At 42.7% G+C, this 24,367-nt stretch overlaps 1 protein-coding gene across 1 annotated transcript in view; it reads right to left on the bottom strand.

Moving 5' to 3' along the window:
* Positions 1-24,367, bottom strand: part of CREB5 (cAMP responsive element binding protein 5) — a 404,059-nt gene that overhangs the window by 307,540 nt on the left and 72,152 nt on the right. The window lies entirely within an intron of this gene.

Below are 24,367 nucleotides of genomic sequence, written 5' to 3'. Positions count from 1 at the left end.
GGAGTCAGAGGACCTGGGTTCTAATCCTTACTCTGACAGATGTATCCTGTGTGGCCTTGGGCAAATCACTACTTCTCTGTATCTCAGTTGCCTCATCTGAAAATGAGGATTAAATATCCTACTTAGACTACGAGTACCATGTATCCAACCTAATTATTGTGCCCAAGCTAATTAATGTATAACTACCCTAGTGCTTAGAACAGTGCTTGGTTCATAGTAAGCATTTACCTTAAATAAAAGAACAACAGCAACGAAAAAAGCTGAGACAGAAACAGTGTTTGATCTGAAATTTTGCAGCTAATCCAGAGTGTAGCATCATGCTTGAGAGACAGTAAGGATGTTTTATAGTATTTGTTTAGCACTTACTACGTGCCAGGCACTGTAATAAGCACTGGGGTAGTTACAAGCTAATCGAGTTGGACACAGCCCATGTCCGACATGGGGTTCACAGGCTTAACCTCCATTTTACAGATGAGGTAAATGAGGCACAAAGAAGTTAAGTGACTTACCCAAGGTTTCACGGTAGGCAACTGGCAGAGCCAGGATTAGAACCTAGGTCATTCTGACTCCCAGGCCTGTGTTCTGTGTGCTGCTTCTTAATACATACTATCCTTATTATTTAAATTGTAGAATAAAAGCTCCTCAAGAGGGATATAAGCTAAGAATGTAACCCTTGATATCTATCTTTAAGGCTTCAGTTAAAAACGCTATTGTTAGATTCAAATACATTGAAAGGGGTACAAAAAGCTAACTCTAAAAGCTTTTTTTTCATTTTTTTATGTGAAATCCTGGTTAGTCATCAAATTGTTTGGTAAAATAAATAGTCATTTATTTATATACTGATTTTTCTGGTAATCAACCCAGTTATACATTAAATGCAGGAAACTGCACGACCGCAACGTTTAAAGCTGAAACTTGAAGCACGCTAAAGCCAGGAAATGTAAAGCATTCTCCCTAGTCATCTGTAACTTGGCCCTTTTGTATGTCATCTATTATTTTCCTTTTTTATGGTGCAACTTTAATGCTGGGGGATCCAGTCTCAAACAGAAAATTCCCAATAGGCTAGCCTGGGATGTGAATCTGGCCCCTCAATGCCTGGGGGCTGTCATTAATTTGTCTGTCTTTGCACATTTCCTCCATTTACTCTAACTCCTCCGCCTCCACATTCTATAAGAGATTAGACCCCAGTGCCCAAAGAGATAAAGCTATAATGCATCTCTCCCCCACCATTCAAACAGAGGTTTCAATGGTTTGTTATTTGCCACTGGCCTTTTTTTTAATTTTTTTTGGTCATTTGGCCTCTTCGCTACAGTCACTCCAACCAGCAGAGGAAAAGATCTGTTGGACAATCAGTTCAGAGCTCTGGCAGGGTGAGCTCCTCATCGCCGATAAAATATTTGATCTTCCCGAAAAAGGCAGGCACGCTTCAGGACAGCGTCTTACAACAAGACCTCTTTTTAGTGGTATGTTAAGCCCCCCATTTGCTACTCACTCTTTCTAAGCTAACCAAAAGCTCTCTAGTGCACTGAGCCCCCTAGGACTCCCTGGGCACAATGCAGGAGTTTCCATGCTTATGGTCTTTTATCTTAATTTTTCTGACATGATCCAATTATATCCATTCAGTAGTGCCCTCTAATTACCAGTGGGGATGAATAATGAAAGATGGCCTTGTATTCACTCCTTCCCCCCTTGCTTCCCTTCCCAAATCATCTGTGCACATTCTGCTTTAGACTCATTTTCAGACACTTCACCCACTTAAAAGCATGCACAGCGTGCCTTAGATATGCCATGGTTAAGTGTGATGCCTCCCTGATCTAGAGCTATTTAAAAGAAAAAAATCGAATTTAACATTTCTGGACTGATGAGGGAAATTTGGTTAATGGTACTCTTGTGATGAAGGTCTTCCTCTTTTCTTCCAAAAAATAATTCCCCAGCCAGAGCACAGAAAGAGGCGTCCTGACCAGAACAGCTAACCCTGAAGACGGGATCGGGTCATTTTTGTTTTCTCCGACCCTATCGGAATTCACAATGCAGATTCAGCTTCTCCGGGTTTTAGTAGTAGTTTAGAAAGGAAGGGATAGAGAGAGTGAGGAAAAGACCGGATTTTGTATTTAAAACAGAGATTGAACTTCAAGGCCTTGAGCAGAGTGGAGGGGGGTTGGGAAGGCACACACAAGAGAGGGCTTCAAGACTGCATTCTGAATTCATTCATAAACTTCTTAAGAAGGAAGAGAAGCTTTGCAGAAAATAACAATCTTATCAACTGCCAGAAGTCTTGAGTTTAAGAGGGAACACAGAATGACCTTATAAAAAGTGTCTTTGGAATCAGATCCTGTCATTCTTCTGTTGGCAACACTCCCATTTGCTGTTGGGGAGTCTTGCCTGCAAAAGAACCAAAGGATCTTAGTATTTCTCTTCTACACCTGAAATACATTTAAAATTTTCCCACAACCTTCCAGAGTCTTAATACTACGTCGCAAAGATACGTATTTCTCAAACAATCGGTTGCCTGTGGTACCTTCATAAATGGCCCAGCACAAATAGCTGCTTTTGTTCCAACAATTTTTGGTAACGCTTAATGTGCATGGTACAATTAGGATAAGGCTATGATAAGAAAAAGTTTAAACTGCAAATTGGGGGCTGCAATGACAGGAAAATGCAATTGACTACGGTTTTATACACAGATTGTGTCATTCTCAATGCTGAAATCATAAACTATACTTTTTCCCCTCCAAGCTGCCTATTGTGGCACTTATAAACAGGAACCTGGCAGCATGTCAGTGGTGCAAATTGATTTCCTTTCCTAAATAAAATTAAAAAAAGCAAATAAACAAGGTTATGTTGGCTAATGAAACATTACATGCCAGGCAGGAGTAATTTCTTTTTAAATGTATTTTCTTGAGCAGATGCAACACAAAACATCAATAAAAGACCCCTTTCATAAACAATATGTTTATACAAAAATACATTACCAGTTAGAAAGAAAATCCATCTTGCACCCACTAGGGTATATTTGGATTCGTTTCAAGGAACAAACAAATTTGCTGGGGTCCTGCAATGTGACAGGGTATTTGCCAACAAACATGTAGGGTGAGTTAGTTCTAGTTAAGTTCTCCTTTCCCCTGAGTTTTCAGCATGTAACTTGAAGAAAAAATCAGAAAAAGAGGGGTTCTGAAATTTCTCAAGAGGTACAGAGGCTGAGGCTTCTGGGAAACCCTGACTCCCTGGAGAGGAGGTGGCTCAATTTCAACCAAGTGTCCTTTGGGCCAACAGGTGAGCCAGAGGGACCAATAATACAGCCGAGAGGGACTTCAGCAGAGAGAGCTCTGGTGACACAGGACTGCAATTAGCCCCAGTGAATGACCATATGCTCTACAACTCAGCTGCTCTGGCATTACACGTTCTACGGATACTTCTGAGGTGACTTCAGGAATGAAACTGAAGACAGTGGTTAAAGGTTACTTTTTGAACAGACCCAGGACCAGATGTTGCAGTTCAGAGATCGCTTTGCCTCAACAGGTCAACAAAGGTAAAGACTTGGGGAAAAAATTACTATTCCTGTAGCTGTTCCATTAATATTATTAATAAAAATACTAGTATTCAAGCGCTTTTTATGTGCCAAGCACTGCACTAAGCACTGGAGAAGACACAATATCATGAGGTCCCACATGGTGTTCACAATCTAAGTAAGAAGGAGAACTGGGGTTGAATACCCATTGAGGGAACTGAGGCACAAAGAAGTTAAGTGACTTACCCAAGGTCAGAAAGCAGGCAAGTGGCAGAGCTGGGATTAGAAGCCAGGTCCTCTGACTCCTGAGCCTGGACTGTTTCCACTAGACCATACTGCTTCTCAAGGCAGAGTTCTCAGGCAAAGTTGGCATTGACTTCAGAAAGAGAGCACCCCATGGGGTGTTAGAAATGTTGTGAGCATGAAGGAGGAGAAGGGGAGGATCAGGCCCTGAAACCTGATCACTGCCTGGGTAAGCCGGAACTCTCCAGACCTGAAAGTCTTGGTTCAGAGGCTCTTGCAGAGTCCTGAAAAGAGGACGAGGCTTGCTCTAGTGGTCAGAACACTGGTTGAGATCTCCAGTTTCTGTGCTCTTCTCCACCACTGGCTTTTCCAGCTGACGTTAGGTAAGCCTCCCATTCTGGTCCTTGGTTGCCCATCTTGGTTACACTCCTCTAGACTGTGACTTCCTTGTGGGCAGGGAACATGTCTACCAGTTCTAGTGTATTGTTGTTCTGCTAGCACCTTGTACAGTGCTCAGCACACAGTAAGCAGTAAACACCACTGATTGATAGATAAGGAAAAAATTATGTTGATGTTACAGAGCAGTTGTGAAGAGTAATGAGGTAAAATGTGAAGGTTACCTGTGATTCTGTGGCTATTAAACCAAAGCATTTATAGATTATTACTTAGCTCATAAGCAGCGTGGCTCAGTGGAAAGAGCATGGGCTCCAGAGTCAGAGGTCATGGGTTCTAATCCCAACTTTGCCAATTGTCTGCTGTGTGACCTTGGGCAAGTTACTTCACTGAGCCTCAGTTTCCTCATCTGTAAAATGGAGATTAAGTCTGTGAGCCCCATGTGGGACAACCTGATCACCTTGTATCTCCTCTCCCAGCAGTTAGAACTTCTTTAATGGTATTTGTTAAGCGCTCACTTCATGCCAGGCACTGTATTTAGTGGTGGGGTAGATACAATATGATAATAATAATAATGGCATTTATTAATTGCTTACAATGTGCAAAGCACTGTTCTAAGTGCTGGGGAGGTTACAAAGTGATCAGGTTGTCCCACAGGGGCTCACAGTCTTCATCCCCATTTTACAGATGAGGGAACTGAGGCACAGAGAAGTTAAGTGACTTTCCCAAAGTCACATAGCTGACAAGTGGCAGAGCCGGGATCTGAACCCATGACCTCTGACTCCAAAGCCCATGATCTTTCCACTGAGCCACGCTGTTTCAGTCCCTCTCCCACAGAGGGTCACAGTCTTAATCCCCACTTTACTGATGAGATAACTGAAGCACAGAGAAGTTAAGTGACTTGTCCAAGGTCACACGGCAGACAAGTGATGGCGCTGGAATTAGAACCCAATTTCCTCTGGGTTCCAGGACCATGATCTTCAATCAATCAGTTGTATTTGTTTAAATGGTATCTGTTAAGCGCTTACTATACATCAAGCATTGTTCAAACTGCTGGGGTAGATACAAGTTTATCAGGTTGGATAAAGTTCCTCTCCTACATGGGGCTCACTGGGTGCAGAGCACCACACTAAGCACTTGGGAAAGTATAATATAGCAGAGTTGGTAGGCACGTTCCCTGCCCACAAAAAGCTTCCAGTTTAGAGGGGGCTTTCCACTAGGCCACACTGTTTCTGTGTGTAGTCACTGCATTGAGGGTAAGTCTTCTGAACTGTAATCAACTGTCTTACTACCTTTGTTCTATCCTGAAAAAAATAGGTACCATACAAGTCATGTAGATACATCTAATTGGAATGCTTCTTGGAACAAATCAGCCTCAGCGCACATATTTTCTGCACAACAGAGGTCGATATAGATCCAATATATCATTGGCAAATTAGATAAAAAGATATTTCTTCAGCTAGCTCCGTTAAAACGTCAAAATATAATTTCCCTCTAAAGCCAGTTCTGTTCCTGTGTCCATTCTGCATCCTGCGTGGGCCTTCAGCAATTGGTTTTTATCTGACTTGAAGTGAACGCCTTGGGGTGATACTCCAACTGCTGCTTTAGATTATAAAGTCTTAACAACCACTAGCTTAGGGCACTGTGTTTATTGATGCTATGTAAGCAATTTACAGTCCTTTAATAGCAAATTCACCACAGTGTTACAGCATTTAACTTGTTAAATTATATTTAGAGCTTAAGGGAAAATTACATCATGGCTTCACTGGCATGGGTTATTGATATCATGCAGGGGTTTTAGCCAGGCCACCTGACTAGGTACAAAGTGAAAAGGGCATTTTATAGATTGGGGGGTGAAAGACGAAGAACATGAGCTTTTGTTGGAAGGGTAGAAAGAGGAGAGGGGTGGGAGAATGGGGAGAAAGAGGATAAGATAGAGGGGATATAAAAGGGGCTGTCAAGTTAAGAAAAATGAACATAGGAGAAGGAAAGATGTCACACTTTACAGATATACAAAAATAAACTGGAAGCAAGGGGAAGCAGGGGAGGGAAGGGGTGAAGAAAAGGCACATCTCCCAACCTCTTTTAAATGTTCCCTCCAGAAATAGGTATTGGATCGGAAGTATTGGTATCGATCGATCCTGCAGTACGATATCCAGGAGACACAATGCCAGAGTGCAAATGGAAATGCTCTCATTCAAAGAATGATAGACAGCTAAAAATGGGGGAAAATAGACTTTACAACCCTGAGGAGAGAAGTGAGGAAGGTGAAAATTCAGCAGGATCCTGAGTTTCCTTCAGCCAGGCCAAATTAATAATAGTAATAATAATAATGGTATTTGTTAAGCACTTACTATGTGCAAAGCACTGTTTTAAGCACTGGGAGGATATAAGGTGATCAGGTTGTCCCACTTGGGGCTCACAATCTTAATCCCCATTTTACAGATGAGGTAGCTGAGGCCCAGAGAAGTTAAGTGACTTGCCCAAAGTCACACAGCTGACAACTGGTGGAGCCGGGATTAGAACCCATGACCTCTGACTCCCAAGCCCGTGCTCCTTCCACTGAGCCACGCTGCTTCTTGTTGTGCACCCATGGCACATCCCCAACTTGCAGGAAGCTGAGCTAGGTTTTCCCCTCCAAACAGCCACACCCACTGTCTTGGCCTTGATTTCAGGGAAGCTCAGAAAAAACAAAGATTTCAAGTCAGATCAAAGGAAAAGAAGGGCAAATGTGAAGGGCAAAGAAGGGCACAAGATGCTAATGTTATACTGAGACAACATTTACCACATGTTCCTCTGAGCTCGATTTTCCCCTTGAAGACCCATAAGTTCTACAGAAAGCCATTAGACTTGGGGCTAGACCTAGCATGTGAGTCCCATGAAGCTAAGAAAAGACAGTGATAGTGACCCAAGGAGCTAACAGAGACCGTGGTCACCCTCTTTTACTAAATATGCTCCTGCCAGTCCCTTGCATACTTTGGACTCAAATAAGTAAGAGTCCGCTACATTACAAAGGAAGAGAAAGGGGAAACGTAGGCACTCAGGAAAAAAATTAATCTGTTTACCAGAGGGTTCCAATTCCTGCCTTGGTTAATATAATTGGTGGAGGGGAATTGGCTAGAAAGCTTTGGAGCTGCTCTTTGAGAAATCGAAGAATCCTGAAGGAAGACAAAAAGGAAAAGGAGATGGCAGAAGAAGTAGAGGAGGAGGAAGGGAAGAAGAATGAATAGGAGGCGAAGGAAGAGAAAGAGAAGAATGAGGAGGAGGAAAAGGAGGAGGAGAATGAGAAAGAAGATGAGCAATGGCATTTATTGAGTACCTACTGTACTAAACACTTGGGAAGCACACTGCTCCTATTAACACAAAGGGCAATTATGCAGGCATACTGAAGAGAAGCTTCACTCCTTAGAAGCAAGCAATGTTTCCAACAATGACAATAATCGTGGGATTTGTTAAGTCCTTACTGTATATCAAGCACTGTGCTACAATACAATCAGATCAGACATGGTCTCTGTCCCAGAGGAAAACACAGTTTAAGGGAGAAGAGAGTAAGAGTCTACCAACTCTTGTATTGTACTCTCCCAAATCCTTAGTATAGTGCACTGCACACAGTAAGCGGTAAATAAAGATGATGGATTGATGTATTAGTGGGAGAGAGAACAGGTTTTAAATTTCCATTTTACAGCTGAGGAAACAGAGGCACAGAGAAGTCAAGTGGCTTGTCCCAAGTCACCCAGCAGGCAAGTGGTAGAGTCAGGATTAGAATTCAGGACCCCAACTCCCAGCCTTGCACTCTTTCCACTAAGCCATGCCGCTTCGAAATATCAAGTCTTCAGCAAAGATTTTTTCCATGCATCCTAATGTTATGTTGCAGGATTTCAGAACTGAACATGACAGTTAGGGTAGCAACCCAGGAAGTCTGCTTTCTAGAAAAGATGTAGAGGCCACATGGAGAGATGTGGCAGCCCAGAGTACTCTTCTGAACTCCTGTCCAGAGATTTAGGGGTACAACTAATGCCACCTACCATGTTTCAGGCACAGTCATTTGGAAACTTTTAGGATGGTACCGTAGAAAGCAAACACCAAAAAGGATTCTAAATTAGGCAAGTGTAAACTTCTCTAATAAATGGACTTGGCATCCAAGCCCCATTAAAGCCAGGTCTCATGAAGGGGCCTTAAATAAGATTTCAGTACCTCAGATCAAGCAACCTTTTCTGGGATTGTTAGACCAAGGAGAAAGAGCTGGGAAACATGCCTCTCAATGACAATGAGTAAAGAGAAGGTGGCAATGAAAAACTGTAGAGTCTTTCATTGTTTTTTTTTTCCTACTCTACATTCTGGGAAGAAGCTCATTGGAACACTTTAACAGAGGCCAGTGGGGATGGAGGGGTAGCTACAGGCTTCAACACGAATGGGCAGGAGACCAAGGTTCACACCCTATGGCCACATGTGTCAAGGTGGTGAATAAGTCAACAGAGAGCAGGACCAGATTCCTCGGCCAGTTTCGAGAAGTTGAGAAGACCAGTGTTTCCAAGGCGGGCAGTTAAAACACCTGTCTGACTGCAAAATGGACCCAACTGAAACCCAGCTCAGGCGTTGCCTGAAAGCTTCACTGAAGGGTTTTTCCTCTGAACGAGTTGTTTGAGGAAAGGAGCGTGAAGACACAAGAGCCCTATTCTTAACTCCAAACTCCACCTGAGGTTCTGCTGTGGGAAAACCACTTCACTTACCTGTACTAGGTGCTGTTCAGAAGTTTAACAAGAAATGGTCCCTGCCCTCTTGAAGCTTACAATATTCAGTGAAAGGCAACATGGAAGATTTGGAACATTTAGCGAGAATGTTACTCTAACTTGTCTTGGGAGGCTGGTAGTGTTTTTTCTGTCTTTCAACTCGTCACCAATCTCTCCAGAGTCAAGTGAGGATTAAAAAAAATCATGTTTAAAGACTGCTTGGAAATATCTGAAAGAAAAACCACATAAGGACAAAGAACGACTGATTCTAGAAACCTGATGTTGATTGAAAAGTAAAAGATGAGAAAGGGGAATTTTGAGGACCTGCTATATAAACATTGTATTTAAGATGTGCTATGAAAATGCATCAAGATTTAGCTCCTTTCCAGAGCCAAAGTTTTTCTGAATGGATCACATCTGCAAGAGTTTTGGGAGTCTAATTTTTGGATGGACAGCACGGTGAAGACATTCAGCCATGTCACATTCCGACAGCTGAATGAAGTAATGAAAATGTTAACCCTAAAGGATAAGCTGTGATTTAGAGTTTTTCAAAGTTCTGCAACTATTTGGACAGGCAGTTTGACTCTAATTGGGTGATTATGAAATGGATGTGTTTGTGGGGATCCTTCACTTCATCATAAAAAAGAAATTAAGGCACATTACTAAGGTATCATCTTCTCCCTGATTCCAAGTACACAGGCTGCTGGTACTAGAAGCTAATCAAGAACCTTGCCCAAACACTGACTCTTGATGAGTTATTCTCAATGAAGCATATTTCTCTTGGAAGTGCTGACTGTTCCCAAATAAAGCTGCAGGCTCATGCACAGACCTTTCCCGATTTATTTGGAAGTTTGAGCCAGGTTTGTCAAAATGGTAAGATTATATACTAAATTGAAATGAGAGAGTCAAATCTTCATGTCTTATTGGAATGAATACAGTGCTGCTTGCTTCACTAAGCATTAGGCTGGGAAATTTATATGAATTTTTCATCCAGAGGACAACGACTCAAAAGATAAAACATAATCCAAGAGTTTCAGAAAATGTCACAGATAAACTTTTGGCAGGAGTAAACCAACACCACTGTTATCTTTATAACCATTTTTTAAGGGTAAAATTTAACTGAGGTTTGATGTGCTCTAAGGTTGTATTATTGATCTGTGAAGTCCTGAAATGAAAACTGGTCCTTCACAGAGGCAGACAAAATACTACTCTACAATACTTTATCTGTCTCCTCCTACAGTAAACATTGCTAATGCTCTTGGAGAAGGGCTGACCTTGCCAGCCAATTACATTATGCTAATTTGTCTGTTACTATAACTCCAGCAGTGACATTCACAGCTCAGAGCTGGACAGAGATTTATATTGTTTCCGCCAGACTCTGCAGACTCTGTGTGTTAATGTTAACTCTCCCTCCCTTGCGCTCCTTTTGCTTCCAGTTTTAGTTATACACGGCAATATCTTCATAAAACAACAATGTGCTTTCTAAATGATAGTTACTGCAGGTTCTGAGCTGTTTAGAGGGCAAGCCTAGGCATTATCATGCATGTCTCTTAACAATGCACTGTTTATTTAAGGAAACACGTGCTCCGGAGAAACTTGTTTTCCTAAAAAAAAATCTTTTTTTTCCCCCACTTTGAAAGCACTAGTAAAGTTTATTAACCTGTGGTAGCTCCATTGTTCCAAGGAATTAGCACCCCTCAGAGGAAGTTTATGTGATGAAAAGTGTATTCAATAAAGTGACAGGGATGGCCGTTTTCTACGAGGTTGAAACTGCATCACTGGCTTTAATAGAAAGAAAAGAAACCAAGGATTTGTATTTGCTTAATGAGTCCAGGATTCAAAACCCGGTAATTGTGCAATCAGACCAGTAGCGTCCCTGAAGTTCAGTAAACAGTCGGTGTGAGAGCAACTGAATTGATTCATTCAAACGAATTTATTGAGTGCTTACTGTGTGCAAAGCACTGTACTAAGTGCTTGCTATAGTGTACTCTCCCAACAGACACATTCCTGCCCACAACGAGCTCACAGTCTACAGGGGAAGAACAGACGTTAATATAAATGAATAGAAGCAGTGTGGCATAATGGATAGTGCATGGGCTGGGGAGTCAGAAGGTTCCAGCTCTGCCACTTGTCTGCTGTGGGACCTTGGTTCCCTTCACTTCTCTGTGTCTCAGTTACCTCATCTGTAAATTGGGGATTGAGACTGTGAGCCCCATATGGGACAGGGACTGTGTTCAACCCGATTTGTTTGTATTCACCCCAGCCCTTAGTACAGTGCCTGGCACACAGTAAGCACTTAACAAGTACCACAGTTATTATTATTATAAATAAATAAATAACAGATATATACATATGTGCTGTGGGTATGGGAGGGAGGGTGAATAAAGGGGCAAGTAAGAGTAGCTCAGAAGGGAGTGGAGGAGAGAAGGGGAAGGCTTAGTCAGGGAAGGCTTCTTGGAGGAGATGTGCCTTCAATAAGTTTTTCAAGTGGGGGAAAGCATTTTTGTGTCTGATGTGAGGAGAAAGGGCATTCCAGGTCAGAGTTATGATGTGGGCAAGAGGTCAGCAGTGAGATAGACGAGATGGTGGTACAGTGAGAAGGTTAGCATTGATCCTACCTATCGCAAAGGGGAAGGAGAGGCTTGGAGATGCAGAAAGCCTCTCATTCTCTCTACTCCCATCATCCAGGGAGGGAGTGAATGAAAGCCCACATATATTCAACTGGAGATAGCTGGTGCCCATTTTTTGTCTGTTGTCTCCCCCTTCTAGACTGTGAGCCTGCTGTTGGTTAGGTACCGTCTCTATATGTTGCCAACTTGTACTTCCCAAGCGCTTAGTATAGTGCTCTGCACACAGTAAGCGCTCAACAAATACGACTGAATGAATGAATGAATTTTTTCAGCAAGATCATCACCCTTTCTTCCTTGTCCCTCCAAAGCACCATGGCATTGCCCACAGCCACAACACTTAAGGGTCTCCCGCAGGGTGGAGCCCGAGAACATGCCTTTGCAAAGGTGGGGCTCCAGGGCAGGCATGCCACCACCTGAGGAATTGAAGCAACTCTTCTCCCACACCCACCCAGGAAAGCACAGGTCACTCCCCAAGTCCCATGTTGGTGAAGATTTTAACCACTCTAGAAGAGAGGTGCAAAATGGTGTTGTAACTGTTAGGGCTGTAATTGTTATTGCCAGCTCTGGAACAGGATGTTTCTTTACACTTTCAATATTCTCTTTTTTTGGCACCAGACATTGGATGATGGGGAGATATTCAGCCATATTTAAAGTACACTAAAGGAATGCTCAGACTAATCATTTCCTGGGGGGGTGGTCAAACTCCAGAATTTTACCTAAAAATAAATGTTGCTGGGAATTATGGAAAAAAACCTGCTTTCAGAATGCAAGCCACTCAAAATAATTCTGAATTTCAGATGAGGGGAAGAAATGAAACTAAAAGCTCCAAAATAAAAGTGAATTAGAACAAAGAATGTGAAGAAGAAGAAAAAAAACAAAAATGAGAGGCTGTGGTGCCCAGGGGAAGGGGGTGAGCCAGACTGCAGAGGATGATTTGTTTTTAACAGTATTTAACATTGTCATGTACCCCCCAAAATGCACATCTACTAAATTAAAGGCTGTAACTCCATCTTGGGGTTATGGTGACATGAAAAAACCACTCAAGCTCTTCTGTCAGGGTTTATGAAGTTACCAAAGCCCCTTGATGGAATTACAACACTATTACGTATGGCTGGGGGTACATTATTCCTTATCTTAACAGCAGTTAAAAGCACAGTGGCACGAAAGGGCACTAAAATGCCAGTTCCTCATTAGCAAACAGCAGGTTTTTCTCTCCCTCCCTCTCTTTTTTTCTCTTTCTCATCTGCACCACACTTTTCTTCCTTCCCAAATTATGCCTGCCCCTGATTTTGGGCTAACAGAGGCTCTCACAGGTATCATGACCACAAGAAATTCATTATTTACCATATTTTGGTCTTGAAGTGTTAGGGGAGGAAAACAAGGTGGGCATATTATTTTAAAGCCATGCACATCTGCTGGCGCTCGACCATGAATCTAGCACCTTGATGAAGAGTGAAAAAGACCAACTCAACGCTGTCTTACGGGAAAACCAAAAGTCAATGTTTCCAGGCTGAAGAGATCAGGAGAGCTAAATAGATGAGAGAAGCTGGCCAGTTAAAAGAGTCCACAACTTCCAGAACTAGATGTCAATCTGAATTGAACATGGCTAATCTGAGCAGGTCATGCTTGCTGAAGAATGTGCCATGTCCCAGAAACATTGGTACAAGGTTTCGCTTAACTGGACCCATTTTGCCTTTCCTGCATCTGTAAATATAACATAAGCAATTGTATTTATCAAGCGCTTACTACATTCAGAGCACTGTACTAAGCTTTTGGAAGAGTACAATGTAACAGATTTGGTGGACTTGTTCCCTGCCCACAACAAGTTTACAATCTAGATGGGGAGACAGGCATTAAAATAATTACGGATATATGTATGTAAGTGCTGTGGGGCTGAGGGTGGGGTGAATAGTAATAGTAGTAGTAATGGCAATAGTATTTAACAACTACTGTGTGTAGAGCTTTGTACTAAGCACTGAGGAAAAAATACACATTAACTCTCACTTGTGTATTTTTTCCCCAGTGCTTAGTACAGAGCTCTACACAGAGTAGCTGTTTAATAAATACTATTGCTATTACTACTACTATTACTACTCCTACTATGTTGCCGACTTGTACTTCCAAGTGCTTAGTACAGTGCGCTGCACACAGTAAGAGCTCAATAAATATGATTGAATGAATGAATAAATCTCCAGAATCCATTCTTTTCTCAATATCCAAACTGAAGAGCACGGGCCTGGAAGTCAGAGTACCTGGGTTCTTATCCTGGCTCTGCCTCTTGTCTGCTTTATGATCTTGGGCAAGTCATTTTTTTATGGTTTTTGTTAAGAGCTATGTGTCAAACAATGTTTTAAGCACTGGGGTAGGTACAAGTTAATTAGGTTAGACACAGTCCTTGTCCATCATGAGGTTCACACTCTAAGTAGGAGGGAGAGCAAGTATCCCCATTTTCAGTTGAGGAAACTGAGGCACAGAGAAGTTAAGCAACTTGCCCAAGGTTACACTGCAAATGATTGGCAGAGCTGGTATTAGAACCCAGGTCTTTCTGACTCCCATGCCTATGCTCTTTCCACTAGGCCATGCTGCTTCCCTTAATGCAGTGCCCTGTACTAAGATTTGGTGAAACTCAACATGCCCAAGACAGAGCTCCTCATCTTCCCTCCCAAACCCTGTCCTCTTCCTAACTTTCCTGTTACTGTGGATGGCACAACCATCCTTCCAGTCTCACAAGCCCGCAACCTTGACATCATCCTTGACTCGACTCTCTCATTCACCCCACATATCCAATCCATCACCAAATCCTGCCAATCTCACCTTCACAACATCGCCAAGCTCCACCCTTTCCATCCAAACCACTACCACATTAGTATAATCATTCAACCTATCCCAACTGGATTACTGCATCAGCCTCTTTTTTAACCTCCCAACCTCCTGTCTCGCCCCATTTCAGTCCACACTTCACTCTGCTGCCCAGATTATGTTTCTAAAGAAACCTTCAGTGCATGTCACCCCCCTCCTCAAAAATCTCCAGTGGTTGCAATCAGCCTCCGTATCAAGCAAAAACTCCTATTGGCTTCAAAGCTCTCCATCACCTTGCCCCTTCTTCCTCACCTCCTTTCTCTCCTTCTACATTCCAGCCTGCACACTCTGCTCCTCTGGTGCTAACCTTGTCACTGTGCCTCGATCTCGCCTGTCCTGCCATTGACCCCTGGCCCACGTCCTACTTCTGCCATGGAACACCCTCCCTCCTCAAATCTGCCAATTACTCTTTCCCCCTTCAAAGCCCTACTGAAAGCTCCAAGAGGCCTTCTCAGACTAAGTGCTCCTTTTCCTCAGCTCCCCCTCCCTTTCACATCATCAACTCGACTCACTCCCTTTGCTCTTCCCACCTCTCCTCGCCCTGCAGAATTTATGTATATATCTATAATTCTATGTATTTATATTGATGCCTGTTACTTGTTTTGATGTGTATATATCTATAATTCTATTTATTTATTTTGATGTCTGTTTATTTGTTCTGATGTCTGTCTCTCCCGTTCTAGGCGGTAAGCCCAGTGTGGGCAGGGATTGTCTCTATTGCTGGATTGTACTTTCCAAGCACTTAGTACAGTGCTTTGCACACAGTAAGAGCTCAATAAATGTGATTGAATGAATGAGGAGCTTACAGTCTACAGGGGAAGACACTCAGAACAACAAAGTAGAGATAAAGGAAATGTCAGGGTTTATGGATATGTACAAGTGCTCAAGGGGTACAGACCCAAGTGCATAGGTGTTGCAGAGAGGAGAGCGAGTAATGGAAATGAGAGCTAAATCAGGGAAGGTCTCTTGGAGGAGATATGATTTTAAGAGGGCTCTGAAGGTGGGAAAACCTTCTCTGTGCCTCCACTTACTCATCTGTAAAGTGAGGATCAAATGCTACTCCCTCCTATTTAGACTGTGAGCTCTATATGAGTTTGCAGCATTTAGCATGATGCTTGGCAACAAGTAAGTGCTTAGCAAGTACCATAAAAAAAATTAGAAAAAAAAAACATGGTTTGACTGCTTGTGTGTCAGTGAGCGCCAGGGACAAGAGTGGGAGGCACTGCACAAACAGTTAGCACTATCATCAACTCCTTTGGGCAGGTTCTCAGTTCTGAAGTTTCAGGACTGAGGTTCATCCGTTATTCTTGATGGGAGACATAATCATCGAAACTCTACACCCCGCTGGTCCCGCCATCACATCCAGCTATTTCTTCCTACTCTCAGATAGTGCTAGGGCAACTCTGCTCATAAAACCCATTTTCCAATGCCTAGAACTGAAGGGGCTTTAACAGGTTATCTGGTCCAAAATAATAATAATAATAATAATAATATTTGTTAAGTGCTTACTATGTGCCAGGCACTGTATTAAGGGCTGGGGTGGATAAAAGCAAATCAAGTTGGACACAGTCCCTGTCCCATGTGAGGCTCACAATCCCATTCCCATTTTAGAGATGACGTGACTGAGGCAAAGAGAAGTGAAGGGAAGGGATTTACCAAGGTCACACAGCAGACAAGTGGTGAAACTGGGATTAGAACCCATGATATAGTAAATGCTCGACAAATACCATTGATTGATTGATTTCTCTGAGATTCAGGAAGTTCACTGAAGCCAGTGCTTGCTAGACCATTTGGCTGAAAGATTTTAAAACTTCTGGGCGAAGCTATTTCCATATTCAACAACGCTGACCCTACATTTTTACCAGCCTCAAAGTCCAGATCAGGTTTTCCTACCGATACCTACATGAAGTTGTAAAAGGAAATGAGAACGCTCCCTTTTAACAGAGTATTGCTGTGCTCATCAGAAATGACAGGCCTGAAATGATAGTGATAACTGTCGGTTCTCCATCTTTCATTCATTCATTGAATCGTATTTATTGAGTGCTTACTGTGTGCAGAGTACTGCACTAAGCGTTTGGGAAGTAAAAGTCAGTAACATATAGAGACGGCCCCTACCCAATACCGGGCTCAAAGTCTAGAAGGGGGAGACAGACAACGAAACAAAACACGTAGACAGGTGTCAAAATCGTCAGAACAAATAGAATTAAAGCTATATGCACATCATTCCCAGACTGAGCCCCTTCCTTCCTCTCCCCCTAGTCCCCCTCTCCATCCCCCCATCTTACCTCCTTCCCTTCCCCACAGCACCTGTATATATGTTTGTACATATTTATTACTCTATTTATTTATTTATTTTACTTGTACCTATCTATTCTATTTATTTTATTTTGTTAGTATGTTTGGTTTTGTTCTCTGTCTCCCCCTTCTAGACTGTGAGCTCACTGTTGGGTACGGACTGTCTCTATATGTTGCCAGCTTGTACTTCCCAAGCACTTAGTACAGTGCTCTGCACACAGTAAGCGCTCAATAAATATGATTGATTGATTGATCATCAACAAAATAAATAGTAAATATGTAGAAGTAATAGAGTAATACATCTGTACAAATATATATGCAGGTGCTGTGGGGAGGGGAAGGAGGTAGGGCGGGGGGGATGGGGAAGAGGAGAGAAAAAAGGGGGCTGAGTCTGGGAAGGCCTCCTGGTGGAGGTGAGCTCTCAGTAGGGCTTTGAAGGGAGGAAGAGAGCTAGTTTGGCGGATGTGTGGAGGGAGGGCATTCCAGGCCAGGGGAAGGACGTGGGCCGGGGGTAGATGGCGGGACAAACATGGGAACCAAAGGAAATGGGCATGTGGTAACAGCACTAAGGTTGTACAGACTCAAGGAAGAAGGAGAGCCACCTGTTACCACTATCGTGTCAGGACCACTGCTCAGAAAAACTGAGCACTACCATGGAAAAGGAGACTTTTCCTAGAAATAGGACTGTCCCCACCCCAAGACACAATGTTACCCCAAAGAAGTTCAACTTTAACCCCATGAATGGATTAGAAGCTGAGCAAATGAGAGGACATCCAAAAAGTCAGTAAAGCACCAGAAACAGAACTCCAGGATTCTGAAAATGATTTCATTTCAAATCTCTTCCAGGTCCAAGCACCAGACAGAGCAGATCCTCAGCAGGAAAACCAAAGGAAAAATCTAACCTGAGAGGGTGATACCCAGAACTATTTTTTTAGCCAGAAACATGGACTTTTGCCCTACACATTGGCAGCATACTATTGAGAATGAGGCTGGGTTTAGGAACCATCAATAGCCATTATCACATTATGATGTTTAAAAATCAGTTTTCACGTGTAAGTCTCTCTCAGGGCATTACCAGCAGGACTTTGAAAAGATCCCTCATAAAACCATATTACAGGCTTCAGTAGTGGTTGAAAATATTAAAGTTTCCTAGGATTAATGCCTGAAACCTCATAAGACTCTTTGTAATATGTACCCTGGATCCTTGAAAACAGCCATTTTCCCACTTGCCCAAGAAGAGACGCAACTTATACCAGACAAGTGGAAAAAAGACACTGGTTTCATTTATTTAAAGAAGGGCTGCCAAATTTGTTTTTGCTGATTTGCAAAATTTTCCAAATGATAGGCTCAAGCTTATTCAAGTGCACACCATTATCTCATGAAAAAGATCTGTTTTTTTCTAAGATGACAGAAGAGTAGCCAAAGCTGATTAAGTAAAAGACAACTTTAAAACTTTGTGATATATTCATTTTCAAAGGACATGGGGTAAATATGTATCTTGCCCACCACAGAAATATCACTCACAGCTCTGTTTGAAGCTCCTGCCACTTCTTGCCAAGGGCAGAAACTTTTCCCATGGCATTGCCTTCTGAAAAGTCTCCTAATTTTACTTGCCAGGACACCATTTCAAAGAAGACGGTTTTAGTTTTAATGCCAATTTCTGTCAGGGCACAGTTTTTGATTTTTGATTTGCATTTCAGAAGTAGTTGTAAAAACTTGAGAAGCGGGGCACAATTCTCTCCAACCCATGTGGCTTTCTTGGGTCAGAAAGTTGTGATGGATGGGGTTGTCCCCACTTTCCCATACATCTTTCACTCATCCTCCTTTCTCCAAAATAATTTTCAGAAACACCGCAATTCATACCAAAACCAAAAATGCAAAGTCAAATCACTTGTGCATCGACACTTGCTTCAGAGTAATCCTACAGACTACAAGAGAACAGGACTTGTCTATAATGTTTGGGGCGACGTAGGCTGCCACTGGGGTCCAAAGTTAATTGCCCTCTAAGCCATATAAAAACTTCTTCCAGAGTACTTGGGGCTCATCAGCAGATTGGACAAAGACACTAGCCACATGTCGCTCAGAAATTTTCCTGCTCTACTTAACTCTCTCCTGCTCCAGTGTCCCACCACCAGTCCAACTGCAGCTTTAAATTATCATTATTTTTCAATCCTTATGTATGCACACTGTTCTTTGAGGTTAAAAAATTTGCATTTGAGCAAAAAAACTCTCTGATTATTGTCAGAGTGCCCAGAGTTGGGAGATCATACAGCTGAGCAAATGCTCACTAGTTCACCACAAACACCTTTGGGAAACTGAAGTTGGAATTGCTGACGGGGTTTCAACACCAGGAAACTGTGCTACAACAAGGAAGCAGAGAAGCTCTGAGCTATCGGAGGAGACAAACCCATGGGGCTTACTTAAGATTTTTTATAAATGACAATGATTTATGTTTTACAAACTCAGCCGCATATACTTTCTGAGTTCATTTAGTAACTATAACCACACTTGGGATTACAGTGTTGTATCCTAATATTTAACCCTACTTTGTGGTGAAGTCTATGAAGCAACGTGGCCTAGTGGAAAGAACACATGTTTGGGAGTCTGAGGCCCTGGATTTTGATCCCAGTTCTGTCATTCACCTACCGTGTGACCTTGGGAAAGTCACTTTGCTTCACTGAGCTTCAGTTTCCTCATCTGGAAAATGGGGGGAAAAGGGGGTCATTCCTGCTGTTTCTGTCTCCCTCCTACTTAGACTGTGAATCCCATGAGAATGTCCAACCTGCATATACAGGATCTATGCCAGCACTTAGGACGTGTTTGACACATAGTAAGCACTTAAATACCGCATTTATTACTTTGCACCACTATTATTATTATTATTATTATTATCATTAATAAGCTAAAAGTTGTTGTATGTGAAGCTTCCTCTTGGTTCAAGGTGGAACAGCGAATTCTGCTCTGCAAGATAAAGGTGAGTTCTGGTCGCAACCCGGGAGATCTGGCTTGGCTCTGTTGATTCTCCAGCTGTCAAGCAGCCAGTCCCCCCTCTTAGCCTCAGGGAGTCTGGGAGTAAGACTGGGCCAGAGGTGGGAAAGTGGGGCTTGATAGACCCCCGAGTCTCCCCAGGCTGTAAATTGCCAGCCACCACTTCAACATCTGGCAGACAGCCAGTGAAGAGAAAGTCGGGTGGAGGTCAATCAAGAAGAGAGGGTAATGGGGAGGGGAAGGAGGGCTGTGGGTGACCATGGGAAGAGGACGATAGAACAGAGAAACAGGCAGGTAGGTCATTCGGTTCTTTTTTGTTTGCTTTTGGACAAAGTAGCCACTACACTAGTTAGAGTTGTGCTTCGTTAAGGGCGAGTACACCCAACTTCTCCTCGTCGCACGTCTGCAAGACAAGGAAGCGATGAGCGCAGCTATCCTGATAAACAAACAGGGCAATTCATGACATACAATTAGGAGGGACTTACCTAAGGCCACAGTAAAGTCTCTGGCAGGGCCAGAAAGGATCTCATGTTCCTTGGTGACCTGCTCCTGGCCCTGGTCCATGTTTTTATACTATGTAGTCTAGTTAAGTTGCTAGGTATTTTTCTCATGTGAAACTTTTGAATAGTGCCAGATATAGAACAACAACACAACAGATGGGCTTCAAAATCCTGGAATTTTGGCCTGATGCATAATATAACCGAATTGAAAAGAGACTAACTCTGTGCATCAGGGTGGTTTGGGGTGTGTGGCGGGGGGGGGGGGGGGGGGGAATGACAGGATTTCTTCCCTGAAACCTTTACCAAGTCATCGTTCCGCTGCAATTTTGCTTCCCAATGGGTCGTTGGAATTTTCCAAACGGTCCTCCAAGATCATGCGTGGACCCAGATGCTTGCAGTTTGCAAAGGTCAAAGTCTTTGTTGTGAAGGAGAGGACATGGGTGTTGCTGCAGAGAGATGCCGGTTTAGTATCCAAAGCAGACCCAACCTAGACTGCTGGTGGGAACAGCTTCTGCATGCTCTAGCTGACTCTAGCCTGCTTGGTTGGGGGGGGGGGGGGGGGGGGGGGGGGAGATGAGGTGGAAGTTACAAATGCTAGAGGCAAAAGCAAAGCCTTGAGCGTGTGATGCAACTCACCAAGGGCAGGCAGCACACTCGACAGGAGTCCTCTCCACTCAGGCCCAACAAAAAGTTATAATTTGGAGAAACGAGGGAGGGTGAGGAGGGCAGAATGCCTACTGATAGGCCAGCTCTCCAATAACACAGTGTTGAAAAAAAATTCCAACACGGGAAGTTGAGGGAAAAAGAAAATGCTATTTGGGTATTCAACTCCAGTGTTTGAAATTTTTTTGTATTGAACAGAAGAGGGGAAAGCTTTGGGGCAAGAAAGAACTTTTATAACATACTGCAATGATTGGCTGGTAATTTAATCCTGCTGCAATAATAGTTCTGCCATAAGCCACCAAATTACAAGAGTAATTACCTTAATTATAACCTAGACTGCAATATTTTTTTTTTTACCTTACAGCTTGGATGGGATGAGGGGAGGGAGGTCCTCCCTTTTTGCTATCCCTTAACAGCGTCTAGGGAGCTGGAGGAGGGTGGGAGAAGTATGAAGAGTGGAGGAACACTGATACAATCTCTGCATCTGCCCTTCCTAGTAGCAAGTGACTCCCCATTCTAGTTAATAAAGAGCCCCTTGTCCCTTCATTATGCAGTGTAATCTTTTAAAGATTACACTCCAATTTGGGAAGGAGCCAAGAGCCAGTGGGAAATTCTCTAGTAAATTGGATCGGGAGACAACAATATGAAGGGGCAGCTGGATTAGAGCACATTTTTTCAGGGCACTCCTATTTCTGGGGCCTCCAGGCATTGTTTGCAGCTCTGTTGTCTGGGTTCCTTTCACCACCATGTTGTCAGAATAATGCTATTCATGAAGTGGTTACAGATTAGCTGTTCTCCACTCAGGATGAGAGGAGTGGAATACTGAAACGCAACAGGACAGCTTCAAAGTGCCCCCAACAGGTAATTAGGCACAAAATTTGTCTGGCCAACCAATTTTTGGGGGTTTAGAGAAAGAAAATGAATAAAGCCATACACCATTTCAGTAGGACCTAGAAAGAGGAAAAAAAAAAATCCTCCATTTAGGAGATTTCTCCAGAGGACACAATGCCCAGGGTGGGAGCTCTATGTTTTCTTGGCTTAGGTTAATGCACAAATAAATTAAAATAGCCAATTAATTTCATACACAGGGATAAAGATGGTGCCTGTCAAATAAAGAATGAATAATGCCAACTTGTACTTCCCAAGTGCTTAGTACAGTGCTCTGCACACAGTAAGCACTCAATAAACACAATTGATTGACAAAATCTATCACAAAGTAAATCTTTTTTAAATCTTCTTAGACAGTATCATATACAATGGAGAGTTTATACAATGATTAAAATTTCCTTGAACTTTACAGAAATTATGAGTGGGAGATATCTTAGGAGGTAACCTTTTTTATTCCATTTCCTTCAGGAATCTCAGAGCACTTTCTAATGTAGCTTATACATAGGGACCCCATTTCTCCTGGTTTCTCCTTTGTAGGAATGTAGGCACTTTGGAGGCAGACTGTAAGCTCCTTATAGGCAGGGAACGTGTCTACCAACTGTGTTATACTGTACTCTCCCAAATGCTTAGTACAGTGCTCTGTATAGAGTAACCACTCAGATTTGATTGACTGATTGAGCAATAACTCTTTCAGCTCACAAGGAGCCATTTAGTGCATCGGGCTAGTACTTTGGTTTGACACATTTAAATTCACATCCCAGACTGTGTAATGAAAAAATAGGAGGGCAGTGGGATGGTGAATAGAGTAGAAAAATCCAAACCCCTGACTTCAAGTGTCTGCTACACCATCAGCGTTTCACAGACAAACTTAGGGGTGAACATTCTAGTACAACTATTAATGAATGTAATAGGCTTAATGAAGTCTAAAAAAATTAATGTTCTTATTAAAAGTGCTTTAAGGTAAGCTAAGTTCTTCTGTTTTTAAAACATTTCTCATGCAATTACTGTCATACTCCTCCATGCCAGGAGGGCAGCCTTCTTCAGCCCAAGCAGCAACAAATGACAATCAGCAAGGAAGTGGCAAGTGGAGGCTTTTACCCTCATTCTCACCTGATCTCCTTCTGAAGCACACTACAAAAAGTCACAGAGGGTAGTCAGAAAGAAAAATCTACGTGAGAATCTGGAACTGGGCAGGCTAAACACCCTTAGCTCTGATTCTACAACAAAAAGAATAGGAGTGGCTGGTTTGCTTACATGGTCCCACCACAAAGCATTCTTCAATAGATTACATTAAGCATTTTCATGGCAACTCATAAAAAAAATCCATTTGACCTTCAAAAACACATTTCCAAATGAAAGCTGGCAAAGAATCAGAGTAGACTGTCAAGGTTTCCTAATCTTTCCCAAGGAAGAGGAAATTTTACAACTTTTCCATGACCACGAGGTATTTCCTAAGCTCATTAGGCACATTTTTCCTCAGGAAGATCTTCTCTTAATAATGCCATGCCATCACTTCTCTTCAGACTGTGTCATTAGGCAGCATCAAACGAAAGGGGGCAAGAGTAGAGAAGATGAGAAGGACGCCTGAGAGTTCAAACTTGCATGTTTATTTTGAGACACACTTAGGATTTGACTTGGATAACGCCAATTGCCAAAAATGGTTTGCTGATCTGAAAAACACAAACAAAACTATTGTGGCTAGGTGCCAGAATAATGTTTTCCTCATAATCATATGGGAAGGTCAATTTTTGTGTAGCCTTTTATATGGTAATCATAGATCCTTCATATTGAACTTTTGCAGCAAAGAAAAAAAAATAAATAAGGCTGACTAATGGCCTGTTTCCCCAGAGGCGGCATTTTATGCGATCATATGTTTTTTCAGCTTTTTGGTCACACTTTCCTGCTTGGATGTTGGAAGCTCGTGACACAGATTCTGACTTGGTGCATTCTGGACTGCAGCCTGTGCCCCCACGGAAAGGGCAGGCAGTGATCCAGCTGAGTTGAGGGAATCTTCCCAGGTCAAGTCAATGCCAAATCAGGTCCATTTCACTGTCATACTATGGAGAGTACACATAGGTTACCCTTTCAATTTAGAGTATTAAAAGCAATTCTTTATCCAAATCAAGAAGGGAGATGAGGAAGTATAGGAAGAGGAGGAGGAGGAAAGAGGTAGGGCAGAGTCAAAGGAGGAAAGTGGAGGAGGAAGGGAAGAATAAAGTGGACAAGGAGGAGGAGGAAAAGGAGAGCAAAGTGGAGGAGGAGAACCAAGTGGAGGAGGAGAACCAAGTGGAGGAGGAGGAGGAGAACCAAGTGGAGGAGGAGGAGGAGAACCAAGTGGAAGAGGAATTTTTCTGTTATTCATAAATTGTAGGAATTTGCCCTTGCCGCTTTATCTTCATATTGAGATAGTCTATCCAATCCACAGTTTCAGATTCCCTCACTATGACTCCAGCATGGACATCACCTTTTGCAGCACCACCTTTTTTTATGGTATTTGTTAAGCACTTTGTACGTGCCATATGAAGTACTGAGGTAGATACAAAATCATCAGTTTGGACACAGTCCCTGTCCCACATGGGCTCACAGTCTTAATCTCCATTTTGCAGATGAGGTAATTAAGGCACAGATACATTAAGTGACTGGCCCAAGGTCACACAGCAGACAGGTGGC

Source organism: Tachyglossus aculeatus, chromosome 2 (assembly GCF_015852505.1).
Source record: "Tachyglossus aculeatus isolate mTacAcu1 chromosome 2, mTacAcu1.pri, whole genome shotgun sequence".
Lineage (NCBI taxonomy): Eukaryota > Metazoa > Chordata > Mammalia > Monotremata > Tachyglossidae > Tachyglossus > Tachyglossus aculeatus.
Note: the sequence above shows the minus strand (reverse complement) of the source record. Positions and strands in the feature narration are given on the sequence as shown.